Source organism: Balaenoptera physalus, assembly GCF_965194825.1.
Source record: "Balaenoptera physalus genome assembly, chromosome: 1".
Classification (NCBI taxonomy): Eukaryota; Metazoa; Chordata; class Mammalia; order Artiodactyla; family Balaenopteridae; genus Balaenoptera; species Balaenoptera physalus.
The window spans coordinates 142,581,996-142,601,161 of NC_138882.1; the positions used below are offsets into that span (position 1 = coordinate 142,581,996).

A 19,166-nucleotide genomic window follows, 5' to 3' on the forward strand; every position below is an offset into this window, starting at 1 on the left:
TTATTGTACAAAGAAGTAAGAAGGTGCCCAAATACCAATGTGGACATATGCAAAGGCCACAGGAACTAGCTTGAAGGGACTAAACAAATTTGAGATAATTCAGTCATCAAAAAGCATAATGGTAACAGATCATCACATTGGATACGTTTTTTAAAAAGGAATCCTTGGGTACAAAGAAGTACTAAAATAAAAGGAGAGGGACTTCCTTGGTGTTCCAGTGGTTAAGAATCCACCTTCCAGTACAGGGGACGAGGGTTTGACCCCTGGTCAGGGAACTAAGATCCCACAGGCCACCGGGCAGCTAAGCCCGTGCGCTCTGGAGCCCACGCGCCACAACTAGAGAGAAGCGCACATGCCTCAACAAAGAGCCCACTCACCGCAACTAAGACCCAATGCAGGCAAATAAATAAATAAATATATATATATATATATATTTTGTATCTTCCTTTAAAATAAAATAAAAAGAGAGAGGAGGAATAACTCTTCTTTAAAGAAAATAGCCAGCAAACATATGTAGAAGGATTGAGAGAACTGGAAAACCATTATTTGGCAACAACCAATGCAATGATTGATTCAGGCAAGGTTCATCAATGGCTACTAAAGCCACCGTATAGAAAAAAAATTGTTGGAAAACAGAATATCTAATGATAAAGTATCACCTCCACAGATTAATTGTTAAGTATAAAAGAGAAAAGACACCTTTAAAATGTAGGAATCTGGTTAACCTAAGTGATCAACCTTAACATCACCAATAAATGGACAAATTATCATTACATTACTCTTGATGTGATCAAATGGAAAGTTTACAATAACTACCATGTAACAGTCTTGAAAAAAAACTATTTAGCCTGAAACTGTGAAGAAACAATCAAATTCATTTTGTGAGGCATTCTACAAAACAATTGGCCTAGACTTTCCAAAAATGTCAATGTCTTGAAACACCAAAAAAAGAAAAAAAGGAAGGAAGACAGGAGGAAAAAGAAAAGGTGAGGATTGTTCTAGATAAAAGAAAACAGAGAGACATGACAACCAAATACAATTCAATGAAATCTCTTATTCAATTCAGTGTTTTTTTCCTAAAAAGCTATAAGAGACATTACTGGAACACCTGGGTAAATCTGAATTTTTTCATATGGCCTACACATTAGATAATATTATCATATCAAAATTAAATTATTTGGGTATGCTAATGGCATTATAGTTATGTAGGAGGATGTCCTAGTTCTTAGGCGATGCATGGTGAAGTATTTAGAAGTAAAGTATCATGATGTTTCCACCTTACTTTCAAATGCTTCAGCAAGGAAAAAAAAATGTGTGCATTTGTGTGTGTGTGTGTGTGTGTGTGTTAGAGAAAAAGCGAAAAAGCAAAAGAAGCATAATGTTAACAACTAGTGAGTCCAGGTAAAGGATATACAGGTATTTGTTGTACTACTCTTTAAACTTTTTTGTATAGGTTTGAAACTTTCAAAAGAAAAAAAGTTGGGGAAAAAAGTATGATGGAAATTAAATAGACTTTAGAGCAGCTGATCAGACTTTATAACGTTTAACTATGTCTTCACCCTATCCATAAGACCTAAAAGCCAGTACAAAGTTCAGACAGGTTGGACTAAAAATAAAAGTAATAATCCTAACAAATATAAGTAATTATAAGCCAATCCATCATTAACTTCCAGTTATAGCTGTAGACTAACCATAATCTCTGATGAGAATTCTGTGGAAGATGACATGTGCTGACTCACCTAGGACAACTGTGAATAAACAAAAGCTGTCTTGTATAATATTTTCTCCAAATCCAAATATGACTACCAAACGATTTTTTCCCCAATCAAGATCTATTAGTTAAAAGGAACTCTAGGGGCTTCCCTGGTAGCGCAGTGGTTGAGAATCTGCCTGCCAATGCAGGGGACACGGGTTCGAGCCCTGGTCTGGGAAGATCCCACATGCCGCGGAGCAACTGGGCCCGTGAGCCACAACTACTGAGCCTGCGCGTCTGGAGCTTGTGCTCCGTAACAAGAGAGGCCGTGACAATGAGAGGCCCGCGCACCGCGATGAAGAGTGGCCCCCGCTCGCCGCAACTAGAGAAAGCCCTCGCACAGAAACGAAGACCCAACACAGCCAAAAATAAATAAATAATTTTAAAAAAACAAACAAAAAAAAAAAACCCACCCCCAAATAATAACTTAAAAAAAAAAGGAACTCTAAATTAAAATGTTGTTACAGAAGTACAGATGATCCCAGACACCACATCACTATAATAATAATAATGATAACAATAATAATAAACAAACTCTGTACCAGGAATTTTGTAAACCTATGCACACATAACATCTCATTTAATCCTCACAACAACTCTATAAGGCAGGTACTATTATCCTCATTTTATAGATTTAAAAAATAACAAAGGCTAAATAACTTTTGCAAGATCATACTGCTACTAAATAGCAAAACACACCTTGAATCCAGGCAATTTGACTCCAAGCCCAAGCTTTTTGCTCTGTACCCTCTACTGCTTTACTATGAAATGTAAAATTTAAATAATAACTGACTGTATTAATTCAATATCTACCAAAAACTACACAATGGAGTTATTTCAAAGAAAATCATAAGCATGTCTTTTTTCCCTAATACACATTTATATTTACACATACACCAACTGAATGAAGTTAGAATTTAACCAGATGCCCAATTTATTGCCAAATCCCAAGTGCAATTAAAAATGATATAGAGCTATATTACTCAGTTACCTATTCATATATATGGTTGAATATGTTACATATAAATTCAAAACAAATACCAACATATTTCCAAAAGCCTTCATCTAGAACCTTATCCCTGCCCACTCAAGGGAAAAAATACTGAAAAAACTTATTTCAGGTACAGCATTCCTCAAACATACCTAACTTAAACAATGACATAAAAGGAAAAAAAAGAATAATTAAGACATAAACCTTGAACACTGATGCCACGGTGAAAAAATATTAACAAACAAAGCATGTCCCCCCAAACCCAGTCATCTTACAATGTTCTCAACCTCAATGAACTGTACCACAATCCATTCAGTTACAAAAGCCAAAATGCTAGTGGTGGCTGATGGCACCTTTCTCTCCCTCATTCCTCATATCCAATTCATCAACCAGTTCCACCTCCTAAACATCTCTAAAACCCATCCACTTTTACCTGTCTTCACCACCACCTTGTCTAAGATATTACCATCTCTCATCTGGCCTCTCCTCATCCACACTCTTATCTCCTCTGTAAACAATTTTTCTTCTGTATAACATCAAGTCCTTTTTCATAGAACTTACAATAGTTGCAACTTTACATTTCTTTGATGGAATATTTGATTTATGTCTGCCTCCCCTCATAAATTCTATGAGGTAGAGACTGCATTTACTCATCACTATATCACTGTGGCCTAGAAGCGTGCCTAGTAAATAAATAAGTGTTAAATGATTGAATGCACGTCAAAGATTACAAACATTTATAAACAGTCCAAAAAAATTAAGTAGTTACAAGGCTCACGAACCATCATAAGGAGTACCTTATTTCATCATTTCTAGATCACACATTTTTACATTTTAAACTCTGAAACTGAATACATCTTACAGTTGACAATCTTTTTATGTTTAATGGGCAATATTTTTTTTCTTTCACGGCAGTTCATAAAATAATGGTGCATCTTGGAATAAAATAAACAAATAAAAAACCCTCATCTCAGGTAAATCTACAATACACCTGACCCACTCAGTTCAAACCTGGTAGGCTAGCCTCCCTTCTCCTTTGGCCACCATGCCACTCCCAACATTCAGTAATTAACAGTGCTTACTGGTTCTTTCACCAACAGTTATCCAATTAATTCTTTTCTTTAAATCCCACAATAATAACACTAGATCTATCTAATTCCTCATTGCCTGGTATCTGAGCTCTTGCCACAGCTTCATTCATTTAAACATTTGTTTCAAATTCAGCCAACACTGCGCACCTATATGGAAAGAAATGAAGATACAAAGCAGTCCAGTTAACTGTCCCTCCCACTAATCTCTCTCTCCTACAATTTAGAATTTTGCTCATTTTATGCCTCAAACTGGAATTACTTTTCTCCCAATTTCTACCTATCAAATTTATACTCACTATTTTAGTTCTAGATCAAATCTCATCTTCTTCATGAAATATTCCTTGGTTAATCTCTCTTTTCAACCTTAACATTCTAAAACACATAAAACCAAATGCATACTGGCTATATTTTGTTTCTTGAAGGCAAGGTTTACATGTCAAACATTCTGATAGAGTGTAAGCTCCCTAAGAGCAGGGACTTTTGTCTCTTGTTCACTGTTATATTCCCAGCACCTAGAAGAGTATCTGGTACGTAATAGCTGCTTAGCAAGTATTTATTGAATTAATGCTCTTTATATAGTCCAGAGTAGTGAACAAATCTTTGCAACTGTAGTAAGTGGGAAGAGTCAAAAGGAACTGGACTAAATTACTTGAATCCTTTGAGCTTCAGTTTCTTCATCTGCTAAATGTAAATAATACTCAATAGCTCAATGAGTTGGTATAATGATTTAATACAATAATGCTTTAAAGCAGCGGTCCCCAAACTTTTTGGCACCAGGAACCAGTTTCGTGGGGAGGGGAATATGGTTCAAGTGGTAATGCAAGTGATGGGGAGCAGCAGATGAAGCTTCGCTCGCCCACCACTCACCTCCTGCGGGGCAGCCCCGTTCCAAACAGGCCGCAGACCAGTACCAGTCCGTGGCCCGGGGGTTAGGGACTTCTGCTTTAAAGCATCTGGTACAGAGCTGAGGACAAGAGAATGTTCTCAATAAATGTTTTGATGATATTGTGACAAAAGTTAAATAGTAAGAAGCATTTAATAAATGCCTACTAAATGAATAAAATCTCAAATTTGAGTAATGTCTAGCCTCATATCATTTATCCAATAAAGAATTTCAAGTGAATTAATTCTGAAATATTATACATTTAGCCCCACTCTTAAGCATGGCTAAAACCATTTCTGATTAATTAGGAACAACCTCATTTAGACTGGGTACAAGTATTAATATTTATATTTTATTGACATAGAGATTATATTTGACTCCGAAAGAAGAACAATAATTTTACTATTAGAATAGTAAAATACTCAGAATAGAAGAAAGCTGCAAAGTTATTTAAGTTACATGGTCCCCAGAAAGACAAGAAGTACAAAAATTTCTGTCTACAAAACATTACTGAATAGTAAACAATGCTGTTTTACCAGATCTATCAAATTATGTAGAAGGGGCTTCCCTTCCCTGGTGGCGCAGTGGTTAAGAATCCACCTGCCAATGCAGGGGACACGGGTTCGAGCCCTGGTCCGGGAAGATCCCACATGCAGAGCAAATAAGCCCGTGCGCCACAACTACTGAGCCTGAGCTCTAGAGCCCCCAAGCCACAACTATGGAAGCCCGCGTGCCTAGAGCCCGTGCTCTGCAACAAGAAGCCAACGCAATGAGAAGCCCGCGCACTGTAACAGAGTAGCCCCTGCTCACTGCAACTAGAGAAAGCTGGCGCACAGAAACGACCACCCAACACAGCCAAAACTAAATAAATTAAATAAATTTAAAAAATATATATATATAGAAATATCTCATAAACAATCACAACAAATAAACTTTTCAATATATTTGTATTCCATTTTACAGAAAAAGGAGCATCAGTTAAATGGTTTTTAAACTCTTTTTACTAAACTATAAAAGTTCTCATATTGGCTACTTTTTAACTTTAAACACTTCCCAAAATTTTACAGTGAAAGAACTGATAATTAATTCAATATAGCATCAGATTATTCGACTAATTAGAAACGCTCCCTTGTTCAGGGAAGACACTTTATTTACTTGTAAATTGGTACACACACAGACTTCACCTTTCAAAGCTTTTCTAATCCCTCTGTGTACTTTCAATGACTCACAATCTAATTACAAATCATAAACAACCAAGGAGGAAAGAGCATTCCCTTGTGTCTATCTGCTATTAATTGACACAAAATCATCGCAAAAATTCTACTGGGGACATATGTTTCGAGTAGGAGAAGGGAAAAAAATCCCATCTAAGTAATTCAGATACAAAGAGCTGTAGGACGAGGTATTCTCCTCTAACCATAGGGTAGCAGTGAACCCCTTGTGGGAAAATAATCAATACAAAACAAAAATGTAAGCCAAATAGATCTTAAGTATAAACTTCATAAGCAGAGTCAGGCTTGGCTGTTCGTTGACGTCTCTCGTATTCACCAGTCATCATAACAATGTGTTTGAACATCCAACCTAAAAAGCCCTGACATGTGGATGGAAGTCGAAGAGTTGAGGATGAGTAAGAATCAAATAAAATGATTAAACGTTAATGTCTGAATGGAAAAGCATTAAGATATTCAGGCAAATGTGTTAAGAGTCTGAAGCAGTAACAAAGGCCTAAAAAGGGATAAAGGAGTTAGGAATGAGAAGATTGAGATCTTGAGAATCTCATTTGGGGGGATTTTTTTTTTCTCTTTTCTGTTCTTTTTTTAATGGAGAGAAACAGGGAAGGAGTTAAATGGATGCAATAGCTTAGAGGACGAGAGATCGTGCCTGAAACACGTACGAAAAGCCTCTAAGAGAGGGGGAACAGCTGCCCACAGGAAGGCTTACGGTTCGTTAGCTCTGGAGCCCAGGAAGGGCAAGGAGTCAGAAAACAAATTACACCAGAAACAGAGATGAGGGAGGCGCCAAAACCCTCAGAGAGCCTAAACGGTTGGCTACTGGGTCTCCACTGAGGGCAGGGCCCCCCAAGAAACCCGGTCATTTGGAAGGACCGGAGACACTAAGTCCCAACCTTCTCTGAGGCTAGCGGAGTCAGAGGAACCTCAAGTCGACCCCTCACCGAAAAACCGAAAACAGAACTGGAGAAATGTAAACAATGTGCAGGAGCCACCAACCGGGAAATGTTCCAGCTCCACCAGCAGCCGCCACAAAAGCAGCCGACACACACGCAGACACCCCGACCTCAGCGCCGCAGCTACAGGCACCTCGAGCTCCCCGGCCACCGTAGTAAGAGAAACGCCCCACCCCCCGCTTCAAACCCAGTAGGTCAGCCACTTCCGGGGCACTAACGCCTATTGATTGGCAGCAGCAATAGCAGCGGCCTACAGGCCCCCGGTCCGTTTACTTCATCCTTTTTTCCTTTCTTCGTCCTGTTTGCCGCCTCAGACTGTAAGTCACCAATATAGCAAGCGCAGAATCAAGAGAAAGTATCCATCTATAAGCGGTGTCTCCGATAGACAAACTACATTATTCCTGCCATGACTTCCTGCTGGACAATTGGACTTCAAGTCCCAGCTTGCCATGCAACACTCCCTCGCTTCCAGCGCGGGAACTACAAGATCCAGCATGCACTGCGCCCCTTATTCTTCACTCTGCCCCTGACACCTGCAGACCTCAAAGGCGATTTCAGAGGATTCATTAAATCCTTTAGATTAATGTAGACCTTTCTAGCAAGCCCCACTTTGGTAAAAATACCGGTATTCCCTCCTTTCCTTTTGTGAAGGTATTAAATATCAAGGAATATGTGCGTTCATTTTCGACGTTCAGATTATTTTCCAGAATTGAAACAGGACAGTCTGCAAAGGCTTTTTATGAAATGGAAATTTTTATCCTCATTCATAAGGGGTGTTGAGAGAAATACTAAATTATTGCAAAGTGTAATCCTGTGTCGTTTTTGCAGTACTGCAAGGTTGTGCTGTAACAAGGGTTACCAAACGTGCTCCCGAATTGCATAGGAAATTACAAGAAGAGCGAGAAGTGAAAAATTAACAGTCTGTACTACCAGACTATGAAACCACGAGGGAAAGAAAATCTTTCAGAATGCAGAGTTGAAAAGTTCAAAAGTAGATTTGAAAAGGGTTTTCAATTTTTTTATGTGTTTAATGGTTTGAATTATCTTATTTTTATTATTATTCTCACAAAAACAGGTAATGCAACTTTTTATTTTCTGTTATGCAGTAGGGCCACCAAGTAACCTATCATACAAAGGATATAGCAAGATGTAACATTTTTTAGAGTGAGCAAACAAAATAACTGTTTTCTTGCCTGATTGGATAGCCAGTGGTTCCACATTTTAAAATACGGAACTCTGTTTTGATTTCTTAGGACAGATAACATGCATTTAACAAGCTGTCTGGATCCTTTTTTGTTACTTTCATAAAGACTCGGATTACAAGAATGAATGTATTTCATTTTTAATATCATACATTAACAGGACGCGAGAAGCAATGCTTTGATTCTTTAAATAAACTACATGGTAATTATACAAAATAAAACTGTGTGTATACCACAAACATTGGTAGTCTGTGGATTTACAGCAAAAACAAATTTTAATTGGTTAGTAAAAGAGTAGAATACTTTCCATTTTTACAACTTCACGTAGAAGTCACACAGGGAAATTATATTCTCTAACACTGGCATGGCATCAGCTACCATACAAACTGCTTTCCAACTCCAGTGTGCTAAATTATGCAGCACAAGCAGGTAAATATTTAAAACCTACGATCATGGAAAACAATCTGCTACTTTTGATACTCATACACCAAAGCAATATGAACTCTGTGAGAGAAAACATTTTCATCGGAATGATTCAGAGGTAATAATAAACTATAATTAGGTTATCTGTTATTCATAGGTGTTTGTAGTAAATAAACATGTAATTGGATCCACTTATTAGGGTTGTTATTAAGGAAGCTTTAAAATATGCTAAATGTTTGATACACATATTTCTCAAGTGGTTTCAATGATCAATTGTATAAATGAATGTGGGAAAGAGTCTAAAGAGTACATAATTTATGTAACAGACTTTAGGTTTTTAAAAGAGATTCTTGGAGCTGCAGTGCTCAGCAATATTCGCTCCTCTAAATGTGTCTTTGACTTTGCAATTCAGCCAATTGCCAACCACACAGAGTCAAAACTGGACAAGATGTTCATTTCGGTTCAACAAATACATGATAAGTGCTGCTAGGGGCAAAGCACTCTGCCTAGGCACTATAGTCTTTTTTTGAAGCACATACAGTTTTGATAATTAAGAAAGAATTAAAAGGAAGTGAAAAGATAGGAGAGCTTTATCTGAATGGAAAACAAAGTAAAATATGTGTAACATCAACTTTTTTTATTATACACACTTTTATTTTTAAACCATGTGAATGTCTTACCTAGTCAAAAAAATTTTTAATTAAAAATTAAAAGGCTGTTGCAGTGGAATACCTGTGTAAGGGTCACAGCTCTACACTTGGGCAAATTACTCTTCTCTCTGTGTTTCAGTTTCCTCAACTGTACAATAGGATGATAATAAAAGCCACCATAAAGTATTTAGAACAGGGCTTGGGACATAAAATATTTTTTGAAGGTAAAATTTTAGTCAGGGTGTTGAAAGTTTTAAAAATAAACTATAACCCTATTTTTAGAAAGTACCTAAATAATATCAATCATACAATTAGTGAAAAATATGCTACTATATTTGAACCAGATAGCGTTCTAAGTATTTAGAAACTATCTTCAACATCAACTTTCAATAATCACTTATGCATTTGGTTAACTGGAACTCTTTAGTAGTGAATATACTTTCTAAAAGACAGGAGCTACATCTTAAACATCTGTGTCCCGTTCAGCTGTAAGCACCGTACTTTGTACAGAGTAATTAGTTCTCCATCAGTGCTTGTGGGAGTTCATGGTGATGACTGAGGCCCTGAAAACTCCCTTCTCATTCATACATAAGCTGTTTTTAACACCCGTGCTTTATTATTTTTTTAATATTTATTTATTTATTTGGCTGCACCGGGTCTTAGTTGCGGTACACGGGATCTTCATTGCCACGTGCGGGATCTTTTCACTGTGGCATGCGGGATCTAATTCCCTGACCAGGGATCGAACCCAGGCCCCCTGCATTGGGAGCATAGAGTCTTAACCACTGGACCACCAGGGAAGTCCCTATTATTTTAATTAATAAATCAGATTGTATAATTAAGTAGCTATTAAAACCAGAATATTTGACTAATAGAATGCTACATTTAAAAATCATGAAAAACAGCAATTCACTGCTTAGTGTGTATATATATATAAAACATTCATCTTAAGCGTCAAGCCCTTTCCAAAATTCATCATATCCCAGGTGTGTACTTTGAAAACATAGAAGCCATTCTAGTAGCACTGATTGTGATACAGCTCCAGGTTTTTGCTAGTAAACTTTTAATTCTTAACTTCTACCAAGTATACTTCTTATTCATCTCCCTCCAGGACCCAGAGAAAGATGAAGGTCCTGTTTAATAAGTAAACAGGTACGATGTATGACTGATCAGGAACGTTATTTTGAGATAAATTGAACTCAGCCTTGATGAGATGAATACCTTGTGGAAATTATAAAATTATTTTAAGGAAAACTTGGTGAAAACGTTTTCTCCTTTCCAAGTGACCTTATTTCTATCCCCTTTCCTACATCCTCAAGCTCACTCTCTCCACTGCCCCCTTTGCCTCAGCCTACAAACATGTACTGAATCCCCACAATTCTGAAAGCAACTTCAGCGGACTCAGTTTCCCTCCTAGATGCAATATTATTCCATCTTCCTTTTCCTTTCATAACCAGACTTCAGCAAGTGCTACAAAGTAAACCTTAGCCTTGAAATGCAGCACAAAATCTATTCACAGCTAATATTTACTGAACACCCAGCACTGTGCTAAGTCATGGAAATATGAAAAGAATTCAGAGAAGTAACTTACGGCTCACAGTGTGATAAACATTATGATAGAGGTATGAACAGGGTATTAAGAGAACAAGGAGTGTCAATTATTCTCAAATTGAGGGATCCTAAAGGAGGAAGTCCTGAGATAACTTAAATGACAAAAATAACTAGCTTCAGAAGAGGGAGATTCGACCAGTTTAGGATAACCCAGAAATTTATTATAGCTGGAACATGAGAGTTGGGGAGTGGTACTTGTATACTAAGATAAGAGTGTTGAACTTTAATCTGGTTATAAAGGAAACCATTTAGGGAATGACATAATTAAATTGCATTTTAGGCTGCTGCTTGCAGGATTATGGAGAATGGCTTGGGCTGGAAAGAACAGTTAGGAGATTGTTTTCATAATTCAGGTTTTAAAAAAGGAAGATCTGAAATAAATAGTAATAAGGGAAGAGCAAAAACTGGTCGGAGATATTAGGACAATAGAACCAAGAGGAGTGGTGAAGGAGGGAAGAAATCAAAGGAGACTCCCAGGTTTCTGTTTTTTCACTTTTCCACGTGTTGAGTTAGTTAGGAATGCTTAAGCATCATCAGAGGGCTATGCCCAGGAGGCAATTAGATATGGAGCTTAAGAGGAAGATTTGAGCTGAATATATAGCTTCGGGACTCATTAGCTTTAGGTGAGAGTTGAAACCATGGACATGGATAAGATTACTAGCCAGGTGGATGGGCATCTGAGCTAGTAACCAGGAAGCCAAAAGGTGACAGAAATGAGGGAGGGTGGAGAACAATATATGTAAATATCATGAAATTTTTCAAGGAACGGGATTTTTACATAAAAACAGAGGGTTACTGGTTTAGATGTAACATTGAAGAATAAGGAGAGAGCTGAACTCACCTCTGGACCCAGTGTTCATGAATAAATGAGACCAAAAAGACAAAAGGACATACTTTCAAGAAAGTTGCAGGGGGACAGAATCTTCAGAGAAGTGTCAGCATTTGTTAAGACCAGAAGGTGAGGCAAAAATTCTGTGAGGAGAATCCAGAGGTAGCGAATTAGAGCATCAGAGAAGCAATGGAAAGATTTTGAATGGAGAAAAGTAGCGGGAGATTGGGTCATAAGAAAGGAAGCACATGTGAGAACACACAAGAAAGATGATGACCAAGGATGCCAGGAATATGAGGAAGTATTCACTAGCCTCAAGGTCTCAAAACAGAAATCCTATATAAATCTGAGGTTCACCCTAACTTGTGCAGGTAGACTTCACTAGTCTTGACAGCAGAATGTGTAACTTATTGACTTATACTCACAACCTTCTTTTACAATGGAACCCTAAATCAAACACTGTGGCCCATTTCTCTTGGTTTAAGCATGAACATGTGAGATAATTCTTGGCAATGAGGTGTGAGGGAATATCTGCTATGGGTGGCTTCTGGGAAAAGGTTTTCTCTCTAACAAAAAGCAGCACATGCTGTGTACCCACATCATAGCAGCATTATGCACAACTGCTAAAAGGTGGACGCAGCTCAAGTGTCCATCAACAGATAAATGGATAAGCAAAATGTGGTGTATGGACATAATGAACTATTACTCCTTAAAAAAGTAGGAAGTTCTGACACATGCTACAATAGGGATGAAACTTGAGGACATTATACTGAGTGAAATAAGCCAATCACAAAAAGACAAATACAGTTGACCCTGGAACAATGAGGGAGTTAGGGCACCCATCCCCGCGCTTTTGAAAATCTGCACGTGTAACTCATAGTCAGCCCTACATAACCACAGTTCTGCATCCACAGAGTCAGTCAGCCATGGATTCTGTAGCACTGTAGTATTTACTATTGAAAAAAATCTGAGTATAAGTGGACCCATTCAGTTTAAACCCATGTTGTTTAGGGGTCAGCTGTACTGTAGGATTTCACTTACCTGAGGTACCTAGAGTAGTCACATTCATAGAGATAGAAAGTAGAATGTGATTACCAGGGGCTAGGGGGAGGGATGAATGGAGTCATTATTTAACGGATATAGAGTTTCAGTTTTGTAAGGTAAAATGGATTCTGTAAAATAAAATGGATTCTTTTTTTTTTTTTTCTGTAGCTAGCCATCCTGGGAGGCCTGGTTTATTACAAATTCTTTCGCAAGCATTGAACCTCTTACAGGGAAGGGTTTGTGGAGCAGAACTTCGACTCTGTGAATGAATGGTGTTAGAGATGTGGTGATGGTTGCACAACAATGTGTATGTACTTAGTGTTACTGAACTGTACACTTAAAATGGTTAAAATAGTTAATTTTATGTTATGTGTATTTTACCACAATAAAAATAATTGAAGAGAAAAAAAGCAGTGAATGCCAAGACCATTCAATTGCCAAAGGATAGTCTCTTCAACAAATAAATAGTGGTGGAACAACTGGGTTTCCACATGCAAAAGAATAAAGTTGGATCTTTTCTTCATACCATGTTCAAAAATTAACTCAAAATAGACCAAAGATCTAAATATAAACGTTTAAATGATAAAACCCCTAGAATAAAACATACAGGTATATCTTCATGACTGGGATTTGACAACAGCTTCTTAGATGACACCAAAATCACAAGCAAGAAAGAAAAAATAGAGAAATCATACTTCATCAAAATTTAAAACTTTCATGCACCAAAGGACACTATGAGGAAAATGAAAAGACAATCCACAGAATGGGGAAAAAATTATTTGCAAATCATATATCTGATAAGGGTCTGGTATCCAGAACATAAAAAGAACTTAAAGATAGACAACAAAAAGACAATAATCCAATTAAAAGATGGGCAAAAGACTTGAATAGACATTCTCCAAAGGATATGCACAGATGGCCAAAAAGCACATGAAAAGGTGTTCAACATTGTTAATCATATTTTTATGAAAAAGTGTATTTTATGTTTAAACATGCATATACATACATTTAAAGAGTAATATATAATGCTTGAAATTGCAAAATGTTTCTCAGCCACTGTATTAATCATGTATTTTGTATAACAAATTATCCATGTCTTAGTGGTTTTAAAAAACAATATTTATTATCACAATTTTTGTGGGTTAGGAATCTGGTCATGACTTAGCTGGGTCCTCTGCTTCCTGGTCTCTGCCAAGGCTGCCATCAAGGTCAGCCAAGGTCTGTGATCCATCTGAAAATATGACTGGGAAAAAATGTGCTTCCAAGTTCATTCAGTGGTTGTTGACAGGATTCAGTTCTTTGCAGGTTGTTGGACTGAGGGCCTTCGTTTCTCACTGGCTATTGGTCATCGCCTCTCTCAGTTCTTTGCCACATGAGCCTCTTGAAAAAGCAGCTTGTTTCATCAAAGCATGTGAGCCAAGAAGGCAATAGAGAGAATCTCCTAGCAAGATAGAAGTCACATGCTTTTAAAAGCCAATCATGGAAGTGACACCCCATCACTTTTGCTGTGTTCTACTTATTAGAAACAATCTGCTAGGCTGAGCCCACATGCAAGGGGAGATTATTACACAAAGGCGTACATGCAAGGAGGTGGGGATCACAGTAGGCCATTTTAGAAATATTCACCACAGTCACCATACACAACTGTTGCAAATACCATGTTAATTCATAATTAACTTGGAACCACACATTGGAATAGGAACAGAAGCAAGAAAATGAATGCCTGGCTCTATTGTGAAATGAGTCTCTGCTATACAGGAATCTATGGCATTCATGCTTTTTGAAACACAAGATTTGACAAGTTGTCTTTTTTCTTACCTAAGTATTTTGCCACTCAAATCCTCTCCATACTCTGAAGCAGTATTTATGTTTGATGTTGCTACCAGCAAATCCCAGAACTTTACAGCATTTGCATATAGCTGTCTTTTGTAGGGCAAAAGATGTGGAGAAGCATTTTCCTGGGACCTGAACAATGTTAGTCACAGGAACAGCTGTTTAGGGTGAGGGGTGGCACCAGGTTAGTGCTGAGAGCCAGTTAGAGAATGATAAACATACTCTTGTGTTTTCAGTATGATTTTTGTGATCATATTACACGTAGAGCCCTCTAAGGCAGGGGTCCCCAACCCCTGGGCCGCAGACCAGTACAGGTCCGCGGTTTGTTAGGAACCGGGCCACAGAGCAGGAGGCGAGCAGTGGGTGAGCAATCGAAGCTTCATCTGCCGCTCCCCATCGCTCGCATTACCGTCTGAACAATTCCCCACCCCACCCCCCATCCTCCAGCCCCATCTGTGGAAAAATTGTCTTCCATGAAACCAGTTCCTTGTGCCAAAAAGTTGGGGACTGCTGCTCTAAGGCATGGTTCCTCTTGCTTGGGACTAGTGGCAGAACTGATGTATTTAAGGCACCTGAAACCCAGTGGGTAATAAAAGTCATACGCTTTGGCTTGTCTAACATGTCTCAATTTTCAGATGATTTGAACTCAGATAAGCATGAATTCAAAATTCACATTTTTCTCTCTTTGCTTCTCTTTATTCCTTCCATTCTTTTGAAAGTTACTATTTTTTCCAATTATAAAATAAAATATATATAGATTGTAAATCATTGTAAACTGCCAAAAAGCAGTAAGAAAAAAGAATCACTCAAAATTTTGTTGTCTATGGGACCTAATTAAACTCAAAAGCTTTTGCACAGCAAAGGAAACTACAAACAAAATGAAAAGACAACCCACAAAGTAGGAGAAAATATTTGCAAATGATGCGACCAACAAGGGATTAGTCTCCAAAATTTATGAACAGCTCATTCAGCTCAATACCATAAAAACAAACAACCCAATTAAAAAATGGGCAGAAGACCTAAATAGATGTTTCTCCAAAGAAGACATACAGGTGGCCAAGAGGCACAAGAAAAGATGCTCAACATCGCTAATTATTAGAGAAATGCAAATCAAAACTACATGAGATATCACCTCACACCACACAGAATGACCATCATCAAAAAATCTACAAACAATAAATGCTGGAGAGGGTGTGGAGAAAAGGGAACCCTCCTACACTGTTGGTGGGAATGTAAATTGGTACAGCCTCTATGGAGAATAGTATGGAGGTTCCGCAAAAAGAGCTACCATATGATCCAGCAATCCCACTCCTGGGCATATATCCATAGAAAGACATGGTTCAAAAGGATACATACACCCCAATGTTCATTGAAGCACTGTTTACAATAGCCAAGACATGGAAGCAACCTAAATGTCCATCGACAGATGAATGGATAAAGAAGATGTGGTGTGTATGTGTATATATATATCTATATATATATATATATCTATATATCTATATATATATACAGTGGAATATTACTCAGCCATTAAAAAAAATGAAATAATGCCATTTTCAGCAACATGGATGGACCTGGAAATTATCATACTAAGTAAAGTAAATCAGACAAAGACAAATATCATATGATATCACTTATGTGTGGAATCTAAAAAAAACAAAATAAAGTTACGAATGACTTTATTTACAAAACAGAAACAGACTCACAGACTTAAGAGAATGAACTTATGGTTACCAGGGGGGATGGATGGGGGGGAAGGATAGATTGGGAGTTTGGGACTGACATGTACACACTGCTTTATTTAAAATAGATAACCCAAAAGGACCTACTGTAAAAATAAATAAATAAATTATTTTTGTTATCTGAAGGTGACCATTGTTGACATTTTGATCTGTATTTCTTGGTATCTTTTCTTCTAAATGTAGTTTTTCATGTGTTTGTTTCACAGAGTTGTGATTACTTTACAAACAATTTTTTATTCAGCTCTTTTCCCTTACCATTAAAACATAAAGCACTTTTCCATGTTATTATGAACTATTTTTCAACATTAATTTTTTAAACCTGTGCTCTTTTTTCCACCTTACACTGCTTTCCAGGGAAAAACAGCAAGCTAAATACTGCTCATAAACATTACTTCTGTTAAATCTAAATTTCAGCCTGACCCAATTTCAGATTCTTCTGAATCTAAAATAATCTCTCTCTCTCTCTCTCTCTCTCTCTCTTTCTTTTGATAGAAAACTATTTTGGGTGTTTGGAAACTAAGGAATTCAGTGAGCTTGGAGGAAGAGGAAAGAGTCTAATACCGGCAGCTTGTCACTTGAACCAAAAACCAGAACTCAAACTCTGAATTGGGGGAATGTTCAGAAAGGAACTACTAACTTAATATTAAATATTGATATCACAAAAACTTTAGTTTTTAAATAAAATTATTAAAAGCTTCAATTTACATATTTTAAAGTAAAAAGACAGCCAGAAGCGACCTCTTGTAATTCTTTTTGACTTCTCTACAGAAACACGAAAGCTGGCAAGGATCTTGTTTATTAAGTCTCAGTACTTAGTTAAAGGATATTATTTACTTAATAATTCACAAAGTTTGTACCTCTGAATGCCAAAAGCCAGTTTTTAAATGAATCTACTCTAGTTTTGAAAATGGTTAGACTTTGAGGCATGGCCAGTCACACACTCAGTTGGTCAGGTGCCTAGGAGAACATGATATTATCTTGCCCTTGAGGAGCTAGAAATCTACTGAGGAAGACAAGTATGTACATATTAAATTATAAATCAAAGCAGAATATGAACAGGACTTAATAAAGATACAAAGTCTTACTGTGGCATAGAAGTATGTGTATACTTCAGAAAATATATATTCTGATTTTTAAAATAACCCAGGTGTTTGATAAAAATTCAGACATTAAAGAATATATAACACAACCAAAATAATGACCCATAATAACTTGATGTATAATCTTAACTTTTTATGACTATGCTAACATGAAATATTATTATTACAAACATTTGTTAATGTTAATGAGTATGTCTGGACTGTATACAATGAGCTAGGCATTGTTTTAGATGTTGGGGTTATAGCTGAACAAATACAGGGATTTCTGTTCAAGGAGCTTACATTTTAGTGGATTGAGACAGAGAATAAACAAAAAATAAAACAAGTAAATTATGTAGAATGTTAGAAGGTGATAAGTCCTATAGGGAGGTGGAGAGAGGAAGAAATAATAGAGGATGAAAAGAAGGACCAAGAGTCCTGAAGGATGGATTACAATTTTAAAATGGTGGTCAGGGTAGATCTCATTTAGAAGGCGACATGTGAATGAAAATTTAAAGGAGATAAGGGAATGAGGCAAGCAGATATGAGGGAAGAACATTCAGGTAGAGGGGGCAGGCAGTACAAAAGTCCTAAGGTGGGCATGTGCCTTACCTGCGCACTTTTCTAGTCAGAAAAGATCTTTTAAGTATATGGAAGCTGACAAGCTTGCTGTGGCTGATACTAGTTTTCCAACATTCTAATTTTCACTTAAAATTAGTGTGGTTTTCCTTGAAGTAACAAGTTCGTTTCACTCATTTTTAAAAAATTTTCTGTCAGATGCCAAATCTAAATAAATGTGGTTTGTCAGTTACTCTTTCATGAAAAAAATGGCATTCCAAGAAAAATTGTCTAGTTTAGCTGGCAACTCAAATAATCACACATATGCTTCTCCTCAAGACAACCATCCCACTTTGGTATGCAGCAGAAGTGCTTTAGTCATACTGCCTATTTTATCACCCAAAAGGTTTGCACTTAAGAGTTAAGATTCAGGGACTTCCATGGTGGCACAGTGGTTAAGAATCTGCCTGCCAATTCAGGCGACACGGGTTTGAGTCCTGGTCCAGGAAGATCGCACGTGTCGCAGAGCAACTAAGCCCGTGCGCCACAACTACTGAAGCCCGTGTGCCTAGAGTCTGTGCTCTGCAACAAGAGAAGCCACCGCAATGAGGAGCCCGCGCACTAAAACGAAGAGTAGCCCCTGCTCGCCGCAACTAGAGAAAGTCTGTGGCGCAACAACGAAGACCAAACGCAGCCAAAAATTAATTAATTAATTATTTTAAAAAGAGTTAAGATTCAATGAAATTAGTCATTTCTACTGCTTCATCAATGACAATTATAAATTAAAGTGGCATTTTTACTTCAAGTTCATGATAGTGGGTAACACAATGGCTCCTAGTAGAGAGACAGTTATTCTATTGTGTCATAAACCCAAATATCTACATATTAATATTCATTTATTTCAGAATAATAATTGCTACTATGTATTGGGTGCCTGTTATTGTGACCGGAGCTTTTACATATATTATCTCATTCTGTCCTTTTAGTAACTCTTAAAGTTGTAGCTATCACATTCAGACCTAAAGTACCCAGCAGAAGATGGACTTTTTTTTGGTGCTGCTTTTTTTGTTGTTGTGGTAAAATACAGATAGCATGAAATTCACCATTTCAACCATTTCAAAATATATAGTTCAGTTCCATTTAGTAAATTCACAATGTTGTAGAGCCATCACTACTATGTAGTTCCAGAATGTTCTCATCACCCTAAAAAGAAACTTCATACTGATTAAGCAGTCATTCTCTACTTGTCCCTTCCCCTGACCCCTGGAAACTACTAGTATGCTTTCTGTTTC

The 19,166-nt window shown here is 37.3% G+C and overlaps 1 protein-coding gene across 1 annotated transcript in view; it reads right to left on the minus strand.

The window, feature by feature from the left end:
• Nucleotides 1-11,826, minus strand: part of ATG4C (autophagy related 4C cysteine peptidase) — a 94,228-nt gene extending 82,402 nt beyond the window's left edge. Inside the window, exon 1 of the mRNA XM_082453780.1 lies at nt 6,947-11,826. The gene's annotated coding sequence lies outside the window, so the exon portion shown is untranslated. The remainder of the gene's footprint in view (nt 1-6,946) is intronic.
• Nucleotides 11,827-19,166: the final 7,340 nt, after the last annotated feature.